This window comes from Heterocephalus glaber, unplaced genomic scaffold, assembly GCF_053883595.1.
Source record: "Heterocephalus glaber isolate CG9 unplaced genomic scaffold, H.glaber_assembly_v1.0 deba00001564, whole genome shotgun sequence".
NCBI classification, from domain to species: Eukaryota; Metazoa; Chordata; class Mammalia; order Rodentia; family Bathyergidae; genus Heterocephalus; species Heterocephalus glaber.
Window position 1 is genome coordinate 5753596 of NW_028258351.1, and position 17614 is coordinate 5771209.

Sequence of the window (17614 nt, forward strand, 5' to 3'; positions counted from 1 at the left end):
ACATATATGGTGCACTGAGTTTTGAAAAATTATTTAACATTAGCATTTTATAGAATGTAAACTCAATTCAAGAGCCTAGGAAGAGATACTGTTTTCAGCAAATGACACTAGAACATCTGGTATCCGTATATGAAAAATTAACCTCAGCCCTTTTTTTCTATACATGAAAATAACTTGAAGGTATCTATGAACCTAAATATGAAAGCCTAAAAGTATAAAACTTTTCTTTTTTCGTACCGGGGATCCAACTCAGGTCCTTGCACTTGTGCAGCATGCGGCAAAACCACTGAGCTACATCCCTGGCCCAAAAGTATAAAACTTTAAGAAGAAATTATAAGGGAAAATATTTATGAATTCAGGATGGGCAAGAACTACCTAGGATACAAAAAACATGATGCATAACAGAAAAAAATTGATAAATGAGATTCCATCAAAATTTAGAACTTTAAATGACATCATTAAAATGAAAAGTAGTCCTTAAACAGATCATATTTACAATGCATATAACCTATGAGCAGAATATATAAAGAATTCTTAGAGCTCATTAATAGACAACCCAATTAAAATGTAGACATAAGAAGATGATAAACAGCCAGTATAGCACAAGGAATGGTGTGCAGCTCTAGAATCAGAAAAATACTAATGAGTACAATAATAAGACTGAATTATATACTCATTAGGGAGATGAAGTTAAAAGTTTTAAAAGCCTTGCCATGACTTTTCTTTTTGTTGAACTCTCCCCCTTTGCATTTAATTTGTCATGTCCAATGGATTCATTCTGCGGGGTTTCCTGGGATTGTGATCCTCGTTGTCTTTTCCTAGGGTATTGTCTAAAATTTTTTGGAGTGCTGGTTTGGTATTCATGAAGTTCCTGAGGAGCTCTTTATCATGAAAGTATCTTATTTCTCCATCAATTTTGATGTAGTGTCCTTCTTTGTCTCTCTTAATCAGTGTTGGTTTGAAATCTACTTGATCTGCAAAGAGGATAGCTACTCCTGCTTTTTTTCAGGCTCCTGTCACATGGAGTATTGTTTTCCACCCTTTAACTTTCAGTCTATGAGTTTCCTTTTGAATTAAGTGTGTTTCTTGTATGCAGCATATTGTTGGATTTTGCTTCTTGACCCATTCTGCCAGTCTGTTTCTTTTGATTGGTGAATTGAGACCATTAACATTGATGCTTATAACTGAAATGTATTGACTTATCATTGCCATGACTTTTTCTTTTTGAGGGAGGGTTCTCCCCCTTTACATTTAATTTCTTTGTCATGCCAGATGGGTTCATTCTGATTTATTTCCTGGGGTTGTGATCCTCAATGTCTGTTCCTAGGATATTGTGTAAAATTCTTTCGAGTGCTGGTTTGGTATTCATGAAGTTCCTAAGGTGCTCTTTGTCATGAAAGTATCTTATTTCTCCATCAATTTTGGAAGATAGTTTTGCAGGGTACATCAATCTGGGTTGGAGGCTGTTTTCTTTTAGGGCTTGGAATATGTCATTCCAAGCTCTTCTTGCCTTGATGGTTTTTGTTGAGAAGTCTACTGTGATTCTGATGGGCTTTCCTTTGTATGTGATTTGTTTCTTTTCTCTGACTGCTTGGAGAACTTTGTTCTTCTGTTGAGTTTCTGGAATCTTAATAATTATATGCCTATGTGTAGATTTGTTTTGATCAAGGCTATTTGGAGTCCTATATGCCTCATTTATCTGTATGTCAGTTCTTTTCCCCTCCTTGGGAAGTTTTCTGCCATTACTTCTGTGAAGAGTTTTTTTATGTCATCTGCACTCTTTCCTTTTCTTCATTGACTCCAATCAGTCTTATGTTATTCTTCTTTGCATTGTCTAGCAGCTGCTGGATTGATTTCTCGTGTTCCCTTATAATTTTGAAGCAATTTTTCTTTTCCTGGTCATTAATTGCAATCTTATCTTCTATATCTAAAATTCTGCTCTCACATTGGCTCATTCTGCTGTATAGACTTTCAATGGAGTTTTTCATGTCCTGGAAATCTATTTGCATCTGTTTTATGGATTCCATTTGTTTCCTATGTTGGGATTCCATCATGTTCCTGAGCTCCTCTCTAGATTTGTTAATCATGTCTTGCACTAGGGGCACAATTTCTCCTGTTATCTGAGAAATTATTTCTGATTTCATTTTTTCCAGATCCCCTTTTGTTGCCAGTTCTGTGGGTCCAGGTAGTTGAGTATCAGAGTGTTCCATCTCATTTCCCTTTGGGGTTGCTGTAGGTGATCTGGAAGTCTGGTTTTGAGACTTATTTATGTGTTTTCTCATTTTGACTGGGGCGGGGGGCTGTTAGCTCCTGCACAGATTACCTCCTCTGAGCTGGGAGAGGTGGGACAGGGGCCGGGAGTGGCAGTAGGGATGGTGGCCAGGAAGCCCCTTCCTCTGGGCCAAGAGCAGTGGGACAGCAGCTCAGAAGCCCCTACCTCTGGGCCGAGAGTGGTGGGATGGACGCCAGCCCAAAAGCCCTTTCCTCTGGGCTAGGAGCAGTGGGAGGGATGGTGGCCGGGCAGCCCCTTCCTCTGGACCAGGAGCAGTGGGACAGCAGCTCAGATGCCCCTACCTCTGGGCAGGAATTCTTTAAATGCTGAGAGCTTGATTAGCTACAGTACAGTGGTCTGGTGGTCCGGTGTCCTCTGCATCTTTGTAGTGTGGAATCAGGTGGCTGTACAGAGAAGAGGCCAAAGGAGCTGGGGGGGGGGGCGGTGTCCAGTGGATTGCTGCCGGAGCACAGGCTGATTCGGTGTTTTCAGCGCGACTGACGACCTTGGGACCAAGTCCGCAGACCCGCCTGTCTGCAGCGGGCTGATTCGGTGTTTTCCGTGCAACTCGATGTTTGTGTTTTCTGATGGGAATGTGATTTTGTGTGACATTGATCACAAATGGAGTGCCTTTTCCATTCAAATGTAGCAGTCTTTCCTGTTTTATCATACAAACAGAAAAAGTGTTCAATTTATTTATGATAAAATGGGAGTAGAATAGGAATTTCCTTGAAAATTATAAGTTTACATCAAGTTAGAGGAACCCAAGAAAAAGTGATAAGGATGAAAATCAAATATTGGCTGCTGCTTACTTCTTTTCCCCTGTTGATCTATAGTATTAAACTTACATTTATTGCATACCTGAAAAAAAAAAAGATCAAGAGAGCAAATGAGCCAGATATGAAATGAATGGGAAACCCCATCAACAGTAAGTATTGGAGAAGCTCTGCTGTGTTTGTAGCCCTGGCCTAGCCCACAGCGGACAGAGAAGCTATTGGTGAGAGGCTTGCACTGAGTTCAAGCTATCAGCAACTTCAGGGAGAAACACAAACAGCAATAAGTTATACAGGGCATCAAAGAAGAGTTGTTGTATCCCTGATCACACAACCAGATAGGCTTCCTAGAAGAAAGGAGAGTTCCAGAAGCCTTGAAGGAAAGGCAGGGTTGGCAAGTGTCAGGCACGGGGAGGGAAGGTAGGTGGCATCCTAGGTAAGGGTATAGTGAGGGGAAGTACCAGGGTAGTGGTGCACATGGCCTTGTAAAAGGCAGTGATGGCACAAGAAGATGGTCCCAGGGTTTCTCTATCATGGCCGACATACCTGCATATGGGGCAAGAAGAGGGTTAGAAAACAAGGTGAGATCTTCCTATAGAAGACAGAGATCTGGATTCCATTTCCACCTGGTAATTGAGTGACTTAGAACAAGTTACTTAATATTTCTCATCTCAGTTAGTATATGCCTCCATAAAACATAATTATAAGCTAATATTGATGTAGTACCTGGCATGTAGTAGATACTGAATAAATGGTAGCTATCAACTGTCTGTGAGCAATGAACAGTCAAGGGAAGTTTTTTCCTGATATATTTCAGGAAATTAGTCATTGAATGGTAGAAAGGATGGATTGGAATAGGACAAGAGGAGAGGTCAAAAAAATCAATTTAGTGATAGTGGTTCACAAGTTAGGCAAACCTGCTTCAAAATATAGCACTGTCACCAGGTACGGTAGTGCACACCACTCAAGAAGGTGAAGCAGAAGGATTGTGAGTTCAAGGTCAGCAGGGCTACATAGTGAGACCCTGTCTCAAAAAAACAAACAAAAAAAATTGTAGTAAAGGCAAAGGAGACTGAAGAAAAGAAAAAGAAAATGAGGCAACCTGAAGGAAGACCCAGCAGAGAATTTGGTAACTACAGAGAAGAGCAAGAAACCATCAGTGGCTCCACACTTATAGGAGGGGCTACTGAGAGAACCATAGAAGAAGGTAGGGAAGAAGGGCTGAGTGGTTTCACAAAGAAACTCTGGTCTTCATTAAATGGAGATGTTTTACATTCAGTCAACAAACACAGTGCACAAGTACTAAGGATTTAAATATGGACAGATACCATTCCTGCTCAGGGACTTTGTGGAATCAGTGGAGGAAGCAAAGACATCAACAAATGCCATGAAGAATAACAGATTCTTCTATCCACAGTGTCTGTCCAAGCAGGCTGCAGAGCGAGGCAGTGATTGATTTTACCAGGCTTCATGGAAGAAGTTACTCATAAACTCAGTAGATGTTCTCCAGCAAGATTGTGAGAGAAACATATACCTTATGGAGAGGAAATCATGTTTTAAAAAATAGCAACTAGATAAAATGCATGACACATTCTAGACTTCAAAGTCACACTGCTGTTCAGCAATTTGAGAGCCAAAGCCAAGGCTAGAGATGCCTGGAAGGAGTGTGACATGAACACCAGTGTGGGCCACCAGAGGGAAAGAGGGAAGGATGAAGAGTACCAGGTTGGGAGTGCCAGGACCCTAAGGGAAAAGGAGATGGGAGTTCAGAAAATGGGTTTAGTCAGACACACATGGAGAGAGATCAGTTAAGAAGGATCCAGGAGAGCCTGCTGCAGACAGGCAGGACTGTGCACACCCTGCCGAGGTCCTGAGTTGCACAGAACACACCGAATCAGCCTGCTGCAGACAGGCAGGTCTGTGCATGCCCTACCAAGGTCCCGAGTCACACAGAAGATGCCAAATCACCCTGCTGCAGATAGGCAGCCACCTCATTCCACACTACAAAGACGCAGAGGACACCAGACCACCAGACCAAGGTACTGAGTCCCGCTGCTCCTGGCCCAAAGGTAGGGGCTTCTGAGCCACCGTCCCACTGCTTCTGGTCCAGAGGAAGGGGCTTCTCGGTCACCATCCCTCCCACTGCTCAAAGCCCAGAGGAAAGGGCTTTTGGGCCACCTTCTGTCCTGCTGCTCCTGCCCCAGAGGAAGGGGCTTCCGGGCCACCATCCCTCCCACCACTCCTAGCCCAGACGTAGGGGCTTCTGAGCTTCCATCCCACTGCTCCTGGTCCAGAGGAAGGAGCTTCCTGGCCACCATCCCTCCAGCTGCTCCCAGCCCACAGGAAAGGGCTTTTGGGTCACCATCCCTACCGCTGCTCCTGGCCCCTGTCCCACCTCTCCCAGCTCAGAGGAGGTAATCTGTGCAGGAGCTAACAGCCCCCCGCCCCAGTCAAAATGAGAAAACACATAAATAAGTCTCAAAACCAGACTTCCAGATCACCTACAGCAACCCCAAAGGGAAATGAGATGGAACACTCTGATACTCAACTACCTGGACCCACAGAACTGGCAACAAAGGGGATCTGGAAAAAATGAAATCAGAAATAATTTCTCAGATAACAGGAGAAATTGTGCCCCTAGTGCAAGACATGATTAACAAATCTAGAGAGGAGCTCAGGAACATGATGGAATCCCAACATAGGAAACAAATGGAATCCATAAAACAGATGCAAATAGATTTCCAGAACATGAAAAACTCCACTGAAAGTCTACACAGCAGAATGAGCCAATGTGAGGATAGAATTTCAAATACAGAAGATAGGATTACAAATAGTGACCGGGAAAAGAAAAATTGCTTCAAAATTATAAGGGAACATGAGAAATCAATCCAGCAGCTGCTAGATGATGCAAAGAAGAATAACATAAGACTAATTGGAGTCAATGAAGAAACAGGAGAGAGGGTAGATGACATTAAAAATCTCTTTACAGAAGTAATGGCAGAAAACTTCCCAAGCAGGGGAAAAGAGCTTGACATACAGATAAATGAGGCATATAGGACTCCAAATAGCCTTGATCAAAAAAAAATCTACACATAGGCATATAATTATTAAGATTCCAGAAACTCAACAGAAGAACAAAGTTCTCCAAGCAGTCAGAGAAAAGAAACAAATCACATACAAAGGAAAGCCCATCAGAATCACAGTAGACTTCTCAACAAAAACCATCAAGGCAAGAAGAGCTTGGAGTGACATATTCCAAGCCCTAAAAGAAAACAGCCTCCAACTCAGATTGATGTACCCTGCAAAACTATCTTCCAAAACTGATGGAGAAATAAGATACTTTCATGACAAAGAGCACCTTAGGAACTTCATGAATACCAAACCAGCACTCGAAAGAATTTTACACAATATCCTAGGAACAGACATTGAGGATCACAACCCCAGGAAGCAAGGCAGAATGAACCCATCTGGCATGACAAGAAATTAAAGGTAAAGGGGGAGAACCCAACAAAAAGAAAAAGTCATGGCAATGATAAGTCAATACGTTTCAGTTATAACCATCAATGTTAATGGTCTCAATTCACCAGTCAAAAGAAATAGACTAGCAGAATGGGTCAAGAAGCAAAATCCAACAATATGCTGCATACAAGAAACACACTTAATTCAAAAGGAAACTCATAGACTGAAAGTTAAAGGGTGGAAAACAATACTCCATGTGACAGGAGCCTGAAAAAAAGCAGGAGTAGCTATCCTCTTTGCAGATCAAGTAGATTTCAAACCAACACTGATTAAGAGAGATGAAGAAGGACACTACATCCTTGTAAAGGGAAGAATCCAAGAGGAAGAGATGACAATCATAAATATCTATGCACCAAACACTAGTGCAACCAACTATATGAAACAAATACTAACGGACATGAAAAGTCATATATGCACTAATACAATTGTAGTGGGGGACCTCAACACCCCACTGTCACAAATAGATAGACCAACTAGACTAAAAATAAGTAATGAAATACTAGAACTCAATCGAACTCTTGAACAAATGAACTTAACAGATGTTTACAGAGTCTTCCACCCCACAATATCAGAATACACATTCTTCTCAGCTACACATGGGTCATTCTCCAAAATAGACACACATAGAACATGTTTAAGTAAGTGCAAAGGAATTGAAGTTATCCCCTGTATATTATCAGACCATAGTGCGATGAAATTGGAGATCCATAGCAACAGAAACTGGAAAAATTTCATAAACATGTGGAAATTGCACATACTTCTGAATAACCAATGTGTCACAGAGGAAATTAAAGAAGAAATCAGACAGTTCCTTCAATTAAATGAGAATGACAATACAACATATCGGAATCTATGGGACACAATGAAAGCAGTCTTAGGAGGGAAATTCATAGCAGTGAATACGCATATTAGGAAAACAGAACAAGCCCAATTAAACAATCTGATGCTGAACCTCAAGCTTCTAGAAAAAGAAGAGCAGGACAACCCCAGAGCTCATACAAGGGAGGAAATTATAAAGATCAGAGGAGAAATCAATGCAATGGAGACTAAGAGAATGATACAAAAAAATCAATGAAGCCAAGAGGTGGTTCTTTGAAAGAATCAACAAAATTGACAAACCCATAGCCAATCTTGTCAGAAAAAGGAAAGAAAAGGCCCAAATCCATGCAATTAGGAATGAAAAGGGTGAAATTACAACAGACTCAGCAGAAATCCAGAGGATCATCAATACCTACTTCCAGAACCTATATGCCAATAAGATGGACAACACAGAAGAAATGGACAGATTCCTAGATACATATGAATTACCAAAGTTGAAAGAAGAAGACCTAAAAATTCTGAACAATCCAATATCAACCGATGAAATTGAAAACGTAATTAAAAACTTATCACCTAAGAAAAGCCCGGGCCCTGATGGCTTCACTGCTGAATTCTACAAGACATTTAGAGAGGAACTGCTGCCACTACTGTTTAAACTCTTCAATGAAATTGAAAGGGAAGCAATGCTCCCAAATTCATTCCTGGAAGCAAGCATCACCTTGATCCCCAAAGCAGAGAAAGACCCAATCGAAAAGGAGAACTATAGGCCAATCTCACTAATGAACATAGATGCAAAAATCCTTAATAAGATACTGGCAAATAGAATGCAGAAGATCATCAAGAAGATCATATGCCCTGATCAAATGGGATTCATCCCAGGGATGCAGGGATGGTTCAACATATGCAAATCAATCAATGTAATACACTATATCAATAGAGCCAAGGACAAAAACCATGTGATTATCTCCATTAGACGCAGAAAAAGCATTTGACAAAATCCAACATGCATTTATGATAAAAACCCTACAAAAAATTGGAATAGATGGTCTCTACCTCAAACTGATAGAAGCCATCTATGAAAAACCAACAGCCAATATCATACTAAATGGTCAAAAACTGAAATCCTTCACACTAAAATCAGGAACAAGACAAGGATGTCCACTATCACCACTCTTGTTCAATATAGTTCTGGAAACATTAGCCATGGCAATTAGACAAGAGAAAGAAAGAAAAGGAATAAAGATAGGAAATGAAGAAGTCAAATTGTCATTATTTGCAGATGACATGATACTCTATATAGAAGACCCCAAGAGCTCCACCAAAAGTCTTCTAGACTTAATAACCAAATTCAGTCAAGTAGCTGGTTACAAGGTCAACACACAGAAATCAATAGCTTTCCCCTACACAAATGACAGATTCATTGAGAGAGAAATAGGGCAAATAATTCCTTTCACAATAGCATCCAAAATACTGAAATACGTAGGATTCAACCTAACGAAAGAAATCAAAGCCCTCTTCTCTGAAAACTATAGCACTCTGAAAAGAGAGATTGAAGAGGATATCAGAAAATGGACAGACATCCCCTACTCCTGGGTAGGAAGGATTAATGTAGTGAAAATGGCTATACTTCCAAAACTGCTATATAGATTTAATGCAATTCCAATTGAGATCCCAGCAGCATACTTCATGGCCCTTGAAAAAACAATCCAAAAATTCATTTGGAAAAAGAAGAGACTCAGAATAGCAAAAGCAATTCTAGGTAACAGAGACATGGCAGGGGGTATCACAATCTCCAACCTGCAACTATACTACAAAGCTACTGTGATAAAAACAGCATGGTACTGGCAAAGAAACAGACCTGAGGACCAGTGGAACAGATTAGAAGATGCAGAAACAATGCCAGACACACTCAGCCATCTTATCTTTGATAAAGGAGCCAAATACCCTCACTGGAGGAAAGATAGCCTCTTTAATAAATGGTGCTGGAAAAATTGGGCTTCAACTTGCCAAAGATTAAAACTAGACCTATATCTCGCCATGCACTAAACTAAAATCAAAATGGATTAAAGATCTAAATATTAAAATAGAAACGCTGAACCAGTTGGAACATAGGTTAGGTAGAACTCTTGAAGACATCGGTGTAGGAAAAGATTTTATGAACAAAACCTCAGTTGCCCGTGAACTAGCACAAACAATCAACAAGTGGGATCTCTTCTTATTAAAAGGCTTCTGCACAGCAAGAGAAACCACCAGCAGTGTGAAGAGACAACCCACAAGGTGGGCAAAAATCTTCACCTGCTTTTCCTCAGACAAAGGTCTACTATCTCGAATCTATAAAGAACTTAAAAAGATCAGACCTCCCAAATTTAAAGACCCAATCCAAAAATGGGCATCTGAAATGAATAGACATTTCTCACACAAAGAAGTAGAAATAGCAAATAAATACATGAAAAAATGTTCAACATCACTGGTCATTCGAGAGATGCAAATGAAAACAATGCTGAGATTCCACCTCAGTCCAGAAAGAATGGCTGCTATCATGAAATCAACCAATAACAAATGCTGGCGGGGCTGTGGGGAAAGAGGAACCCTGCTCCACTGCTGGTGGGAGTGTAGACTGATGCAACCACTGTGGAAATCAGTATGGAGGTACCTCAAAGAACTAGGACTGGAAGTCCCATTTGACCCCGCTATTTCACTGCTGGGGATCTTCCCCAAAGAATTAAAAGAATCATACCACAGTGATATATGTGTGCCCATGTTCATAGCAGCACAGTTTGTGATAGCTAAAACTTGGAAACAGCCTAAATGCCCATCAACTGGAGACTGGATAAAGAAAATGTGTTTTTTTTATAAAATGGAGTACTACTCAGCCATAAAAAATGAGAAATTACAGACATTTATAGCTAAGTGGATGCACATGGGGGTGATACCCTTAAGTGAAATAAGTAGGACACACATGAATAAATACCAAATAGTTTCTCTGGTGGGAGAAACTGAAAGTGTAAATAAGGACTAAATGTTTAATAGGTAACGTGAAATAGGAAGAAAAGGGGCAAAGGGGAAGGAAGTGGGAGGGGTAGAGGAATGGAAAGAAGGTTATGGAATTAATATGAGAAAATGGAAAAATAGGAACAAAATCTTTGTAAATAAGGAGGAATGGAGTGGTTGAAGGGAGGGCTGGGCAAGGGAGAAAAATGAGAACCAAGAGAGACTATGTAAAGGTGCAAATTTCCAATGATGAATGTCATTATATCGTATACCTGAAATGTACCAATGATTAGAATGAATAATCGATAATGCAAAATAGGAAGAAAAGGTTCGAAGGGGTAGGGGTAGTGGGAGGGGCAGGGGAAAGGAAAGAAGGGAAAGGAAAAATGATGAGAAATGGAAAAAATGGAAATAAAGTCTTTGTAAATAGGGAAGGGTGGAGGGGGTGAAGGGAGGGCTAGGAATGGGGAACAAATAAGAACCAAGATGCATTATGTAAAGGTACAATTCCCAATGAGAAATGTAATTGTGTTGTATACCTACAATGTACCAAGAAAAGAATTTTAAAAAAAAGAAAACACAAACATCAACATCTCAAAACTAAAAATACACAGGAGATTAGTATCATTCAATGTGCAAGCTACTTCAGTCTCCCCCCAAAAGGACCAATACTTTAAAAAACCATAAAGAAAACCCCTGTTCGTTTCCAAGTAACCCAAGTAGAAGAGACAGCAAGATGCTATGTGTGCTATTTTACCCCTCCCCTGGCCCTTCACTACTTAGAAAACTGCCTGTTCTCCACAGAGACTGAAAATGGGCCCCATTTCTTCTCAGTGGAGAAAAAACTCACTGACGCCTTTGGGCAATATCCCCTGTTTCTCAGGAACCCTGGCTCTATATCTAGTTTTGCTTCCAAAGCCTCTTCATATAGTTCTGGGTAAGACTTGGGATCTGTTCCATTAAGATGGGCCATATGAACTAGGAGTTTCATCTTGCTGGTTTCAGTGTGGGCCCTTGGACCCCACAGGAACTCATAGCGAGCAGGATCACTGTTAGGAATCTGCCAATACATCAGGTACTCTTCCTGTACTAAATCCTCAGTGATGAATTTCCAGGCTTTCTCAAAATTAATACACTCAGACTGAGCTAACATGTCCGATCTTTTCACTTGTTCAGTTAGGTCCTCCTCACTGATACGGTTGCACTCTATGAAGATTAGAGACAGGACGAATATAATGATGTCGATTTTGAGAATGATTCTTTCATCATTGCCATCTAGTATCCCACTGTATGTAAGACCCAAAATGGGGACTAGCTCATAAGTATTGCCAGAGTAATTCACCTTTCTGATTTTAATGCCAAAGCCCAGATACATGGATTCACAGAGTTCCCAAAAGTTTAGAGGGAAGTTGTTGCGGTAATCATGGGGCAGAACATGCAGCATTTCTTTCATGGTGACCTACTTCTTCTTTTGATACTTGTGGATCAGAAATGACACCAACTTACTTACATAACTTGACATTTAGGAGCACGTTTTGCAGGATGTGAGAGAAGTGTGCATCCTGCGAGGAGCTTGAACCCTCACAGGATTGACTCCTTCGACTGGAAGCCATGAGGACAGCAAGAACTTGTTGAGGATCAGAAGCCTTCAAATCTCCAGTGCTGGAAAATAGAGTGGTGAGTAAGAGCAATTCAGCTGCTCCAAAAATCCAAACCCAGATTTTGAAAAATCACAACTGAGAATTCTCCACTGTACAGTGCAAGGCTAGAAACAGAGGTGGGAATGGGTTATTTTCAGAGTCTCAACCTGGAATGTGGCTTTCTCTCTCACCCTCAGCCCGCTGTCTTGATCTTTGAAGCAGTCCTAACAACTACCAGGCACAGCAGACAGTGATCCAGAGATGAGGGTGGGGATGATGACAGCAATATGGTGAAGAAGAAGATAGCTGTCTTTGTCACTTCTGACTGCTATAACAAAGTGCTACTGACTGGGTGACTTATTGTGACAGTTAAGCTGGATTGTCCACTTGATTGGCTTGTGAGCCACCTAGGAGGTTAGTAAAGCACACTTCTAGGTATGTCCTGGTGGGTCACTAAAAGGAGTGACCTTGGGTACTAGATCTGTTCCCTGGCCCTTTTCTTGTAGGTGCTGGTCCTCTGTTCTTCTTCCTGGAGGCTTTGAACCAAGCAACTTTGGCCTACTGCACGCTTCCAGCATGATGTTTCTATCTTGGAGCCTTGAACCATGGACTGGATCCCCTGAAATGGTGACCCAAATTAAACCTCTCCTTTAAGTTGTAGGTGGTGGATACTGTGTCCCAACAACAGGAAAGGAAACTAACACTTATTAACAATGGAAATTTATTTAACATGGTACTGGTGGCTGAAATTTGAAGATCTGGATGGCAGCATGGTAGATCCTGGTGACGGTTCTTTCATTGTACATACTCGCATGTTGAAAAGAGAGTGAGAGAGCTCTCTTGGTCCCTTTCATCAGGGCACTAATCCTGCTTTGAGGGTTCTATCTTTGTGGCATAATCATCATGTCAAAGCCCTAGCTCTTAATACCATAACAGGGAAGGGAGTAAAAATGTCAAGATATGAAATTGGGGGCCTTAAATATTCAGTTCATTGCTATTGGGTACTAGGTTGTATTCTTTGACTAGATTATAGAATACAGTCTTCGCAATAACTCTATGAAGTAAGCACTATTAAGGCCTTGTTTACAGAAGAGGAAACTGAGGCACACAGAGACTGCAAAATTGAACAAGATCACACTGTAAGCGGCAGATCACTTAGAGAGCTTCTATTCTTGTGTATGTTTACTGATTACAAGGTAATAATAACCACCACTTACTGAGTATTTAATACCTACAAATTTCTGTGCCAAGTACTTGAGATATATTGTTTCACTTAAATCCCTTCCAAAAAATCTTTATAAAGCCAGCATTATGATTCACATTTCGCAAATGAGGAAATAGAGGCTCAGAACAAGTTAGCTTGTCGAAAGTCATGAGCAAATCAGATGCAGAGCTGGGACCTGTGCCTAGGTCTGTCTAATTCAAAAGAGTGTACTCATTATCACTGCATGTTGCTGCCTCTGCCATCACAAGATCTCAGTGTCGGAGGCACCGCCTTTAGAAGTTGCCAGTCTCAATGCCCTGCTTGAATGGGAAAGCCATTCTGAGAGTCTCTGGTAGAAGACCCTCCAGGGCCAGCTTGAATGCTTTTGGGAATGAGGAGCTCAATCCCTCCTGGGGCAGCCTGCCTGTGGTTGGACTCTTTCCTAAAGAGCACAAGAAATCGACCTCTTTCTGTCCCCAGCAAGTCCACAGCTGCCTGTATCCCCCTCCTGAAGAACTCCAGCTTTGCACGGGGGAGGGTTGAGTCAAATCCCCTGCAGAAATCAGGTTGAGCAGCCCAAGGTTGTATGGTGGGGGTAGGGAGCTGGGGAAGTTGCAGGCATCCCTGGGAAGAGATGCACAAATGTTCCAGGCCTTTCATCTTAAGTGGTTTCTGATCTGTCTGGCTGAGTGATTGCTTGGAGCCACCCCTATTTAACATTCATGTAGATTCCAGGCTGGGCTATTGCAGAAGTAAATCACCCTGCTTGCTTTTACCCCCACCCAGTCTCCAGCCCCCAGGACAAGTAGCTCCTCTGTCCCCATGGCAACAGAGCCATCTGTTTCACATGGCATTCTAGGCCAGGAGGGGTTCATGCTGTCCCAACTCTGCTAAGTTATGGACAGAGCTGGAAGAAGTACAAGGAGGGAGATGGGGGAGGACGTGGGCCGTGTAATTTCTTCTGACCCCACTGGTGATGTGAGCAAGGCAGCTGGTCAGAGTTAGAGGAGCCCTCAGAGGTCTGCAGACACAACACTCTTGTGTGGGGATCCGGGTTCCAAGAGGAAAAATGGATTCACACAACACATTAGCATCAGAGCTGGGTCTAGCGGGCAGCTGATAAACATTTGCTGGATGAATCATAGAATCATAAAGAGTTAGAGGCAGCCAACACATTATGTAAAATCCCCATGGAGAGTAAGAAAGTGTCCAGAAATTATACTCTACAACAGATGGTCATCCAGAGTATGCTTGGATGCTTCTGGGAGATCACTATCTCAGTTGCTTTCATTGTACACAGAAACTTCTTCTGCACACTTCTACATATTTCCCAGCCTGCCTCCTTGTAATATTACCAATCAGTCCTCCTTCTGCCCTTTGCAGTCACAAAGGTTCAAGCCTTTCGTGCATGTTGCCTTGCTGAGTACCCCTGGAGGAAGTCTGAGATGGTTTCCTGTATTATAGGTGCCTAGAGAGGTGATACAATTGACCAGAGGTCCAGAGCTAAGTTAAGAGCCCAGATGTCCTGGTTTTAGTCGGGACTGGCAAGGAGGGGTTGTCCTTTAGTTCCTCTGGATACTTCCCATTCTCTTTCCATAGTCATGCTCCTCGGGGCTGGCCCAGGCCTCTTGTTGCTTAGTGCTACCTTGCAGGTAGTTCCTGAGTTTTCCCTTTCACAGTCCACCTCCCCCACCCAGGTATTATGGAATGGAGAGAAGGTTTCCCCCACCATCATTGTCTCTCAGCCCCTCCATCCTCCGCATGCCAGAGAGGTGTGAAGGCTGGAGGAATGAGGAAGGTGAAAGCTGAGGTACCCACCAGCAGAAGCTTGGTGCTACAAACTCTGGGAAAGTACTAAGATTCTCCAAAACATTTCCCCTTTCCTTTTCCCTTTAGTGTTTTGAATTTCTGCAAGAAGTCCCAAGCAGGAAAGAGTCTGTGGAGGGAGGATGTGCAGCTCCACAGCCATGGTTATACTGGGGTACAGGGCCAAAGGAATAAAGATTGCTGGGTCAGGGAGTACAGTTAGGGCTGGGAAGGGGCAGTAGAGGGTGGACTTTAGCAAGCCTTTCTTCTGTTCTTTTCCTACTTTCTTCTTTTCTGTTCCTTGTTCTTGTTCTTCTAATTAAGCTGAGAAGCATAGAATCATCTTGCTCCACTCCATAGACCATCCTTCTTAGCCCTCCAAAGGAGAAAATTGCCACTGCATGGAAGGGCACCTGGCTTCCTCTACCCTAACTGTGAGCTTGCTTTGTACCACAGGGGTCAGTGATGTAGCCAGTCAGTGCTGGCATGCAAATGAGAGAGCCCTGAATATTCTTTCCCTGGCCACTCATCCACAGAGTTACGACCTTGACTCCCTGATTGATCTGTCAGGAGATAGCTTGGAAATTCAGGCTCAATTATCTTCTTTAATAGGCAAGTTTGCAGGGGGAAGGAACAAGAGTAGATAATTAGAAGGAAACAACATACTTTTTCCTTTGCTTTGGAATGCATTATGTCAGAATTTTACATTTGACTTCAACTTATATAACAGTTAATTAAGTTTTGTTGAGTCAGGTGGTAAGGAAAGTGGGCAAGGACAGATACAGGGTGGATACATAGGGTAGCCCCCACCCTTCCACCTGTCATGTCCCTACCTTATAGTTTGTCTCTCTGTTGATTAGTGTCAGAGCCCTCTCTGTTGCTCCCTCCCTCAGTGTGTTTACCAAGACCTTTCCAACATTGAGCATCAAGACCCCTGGCTGTGGCCAGAGCATAGTTCTATGTGCACAGACCAGACATGAAGATGGATTGTTCCCTGCAATAAATATCGACTGATTCATAAATCTGGCTGCCAGATTCGATCAAAGTTGCTGCCTGCATAATCCAGGAGCGGGAAGATGCCAGCTAATTCTGTGCTGGGCTAACTGATTCCCTGTGGAACATGTATAAATATCAATGTCTCTCAGCTCCCTGCAATTTGGGGGCTCTGTAAGGGGATTTGGGGAGAGTGAACTCACCCAGCCAAGGGGCTGGGTCTCCAAAAGGTGAAGAGCAATAGGAGCCAAGGACAGAAGATTCCACAGGGCAGACTGCTGACCTTTTTTCCTCTCTATCCCTTGGCCTCCTCAGCGTGAACCCCAGGTTTCCAGCCCTCTGCTGTCAGCAACCACAGATTGACTCTAGACAATGCTGAACATCTGGATGGAAAGCAGAGTCAGCCAGCCCATCACCCAGGTGCTTCCAACTATCTAGAGCTTTGTACAGGGGAAAAAAGTCCCTGACAGTGTTGATTTTCACCTTTCATCCAGATGTTGGGAGTCAGGTAAGTAGAGCTTTGGAGGCCCTTAACTGCTCTTTCCTAGAACACCCTCAGATCTACTTGACGTCCCACAAGCTCCTGTTGAGAAGCTTCATAGAAGGGAGAAGGCAGTTGTTCTTCCTGTAATTCCCCATTGAATGCTTTGGGAATGCATCATCTTACATGTGGCCAGTGTGTGGCTGGAACAATGAAGGTTTTGTTAAAAAAAACCCCTTGTTACCCCATTTCTTCCCCTCTGGCCTTGCAGCATTTCTACTCAGCTCTCTGCTCACCCTTTCTCTCTCACTTTGCCCCTCTTCCATTACTCGAAGGAGGAAGAGGCAGATAAGGACCTGCTAAGGATCTACCTTGGGAAAGCACCTCCCACCCTGAATTGCAGGCATCTTTCCTAGGCCAGGCTCAAAATCAACCACCCACACTACCTCCTTCTGTGAGGCTCACTCCTGGAAACCACCCCGGCCCAGCCCAACCCTGGACAGGGGCTGGGTTCCTTGTGCATCTTGTCTGAGACAAGCAGGGCTGGGGGTGCCCAGGAGCCAAGCATGGCCAAGCAGGGGCATGGGGAGGGCCCTCAGGACACGGAGGAGCTGAGGACATTGCTCTGATGACTGCCAGGCTGTCTGAGCTCTAACAACAGTGCTGCTATGAGCTCTCTGGCCTTGGTCCCAAGTCTCAGTGTCTTTGTTTGTACTGTTGGGGGTGGGGTGGGGGGAGAAACAGTACCTGCCTCACTGGACTGTTGTGGGATGAAATAAGTTAATGCACCTAAGAAGTTGACAATTTTTCCAGCATCTAACCAAATCCCTGGTTTTCTGACACCAGCTGGGCATCCTACAATAGAGTATCAGTCTGATCTGAACTACCCTGGGCTAGATCAGATGGCACAGGTTTAAGGGCCCAGTCCTGCACATCTGCCCTCACTTCAGATGACACAAGTATTGAGTCCCCAGGTTCTCTGTACTTCTGCCTGCTCTTTCAACGAAGTTGGGGATTCCTACAACCTCTTATCTAAGACTTGATAATTTGCTATAGGGACTCATAGAACTCAAGGAAATGCTCTGTTTACTGTGACAGGTTATTCTAAGGGACACA

The 17614-nt window shown here is 42.9% G+C and overlaps 1 long non-coding RNA gene across 1 annotated transcript; it reads left to right on the forward strand.

The window, feature by feature from the left end:
• Positions 1-11739: 11739 nt before the first annotated feature.
• Positions 11740-17098, forward strand: LOC147823803 (uncharacterized). Its single transcript, XR_015443162.1, has 3 exons — positions 11740-12051; positions 12212-12428; positions 12521-17098. It is a non-coding gene; the product is annotated as an uncharacterized LOC147823803 (long non-coding RNA).
• Positions 17099-17614: the final 516 nt, after the last annotated feature.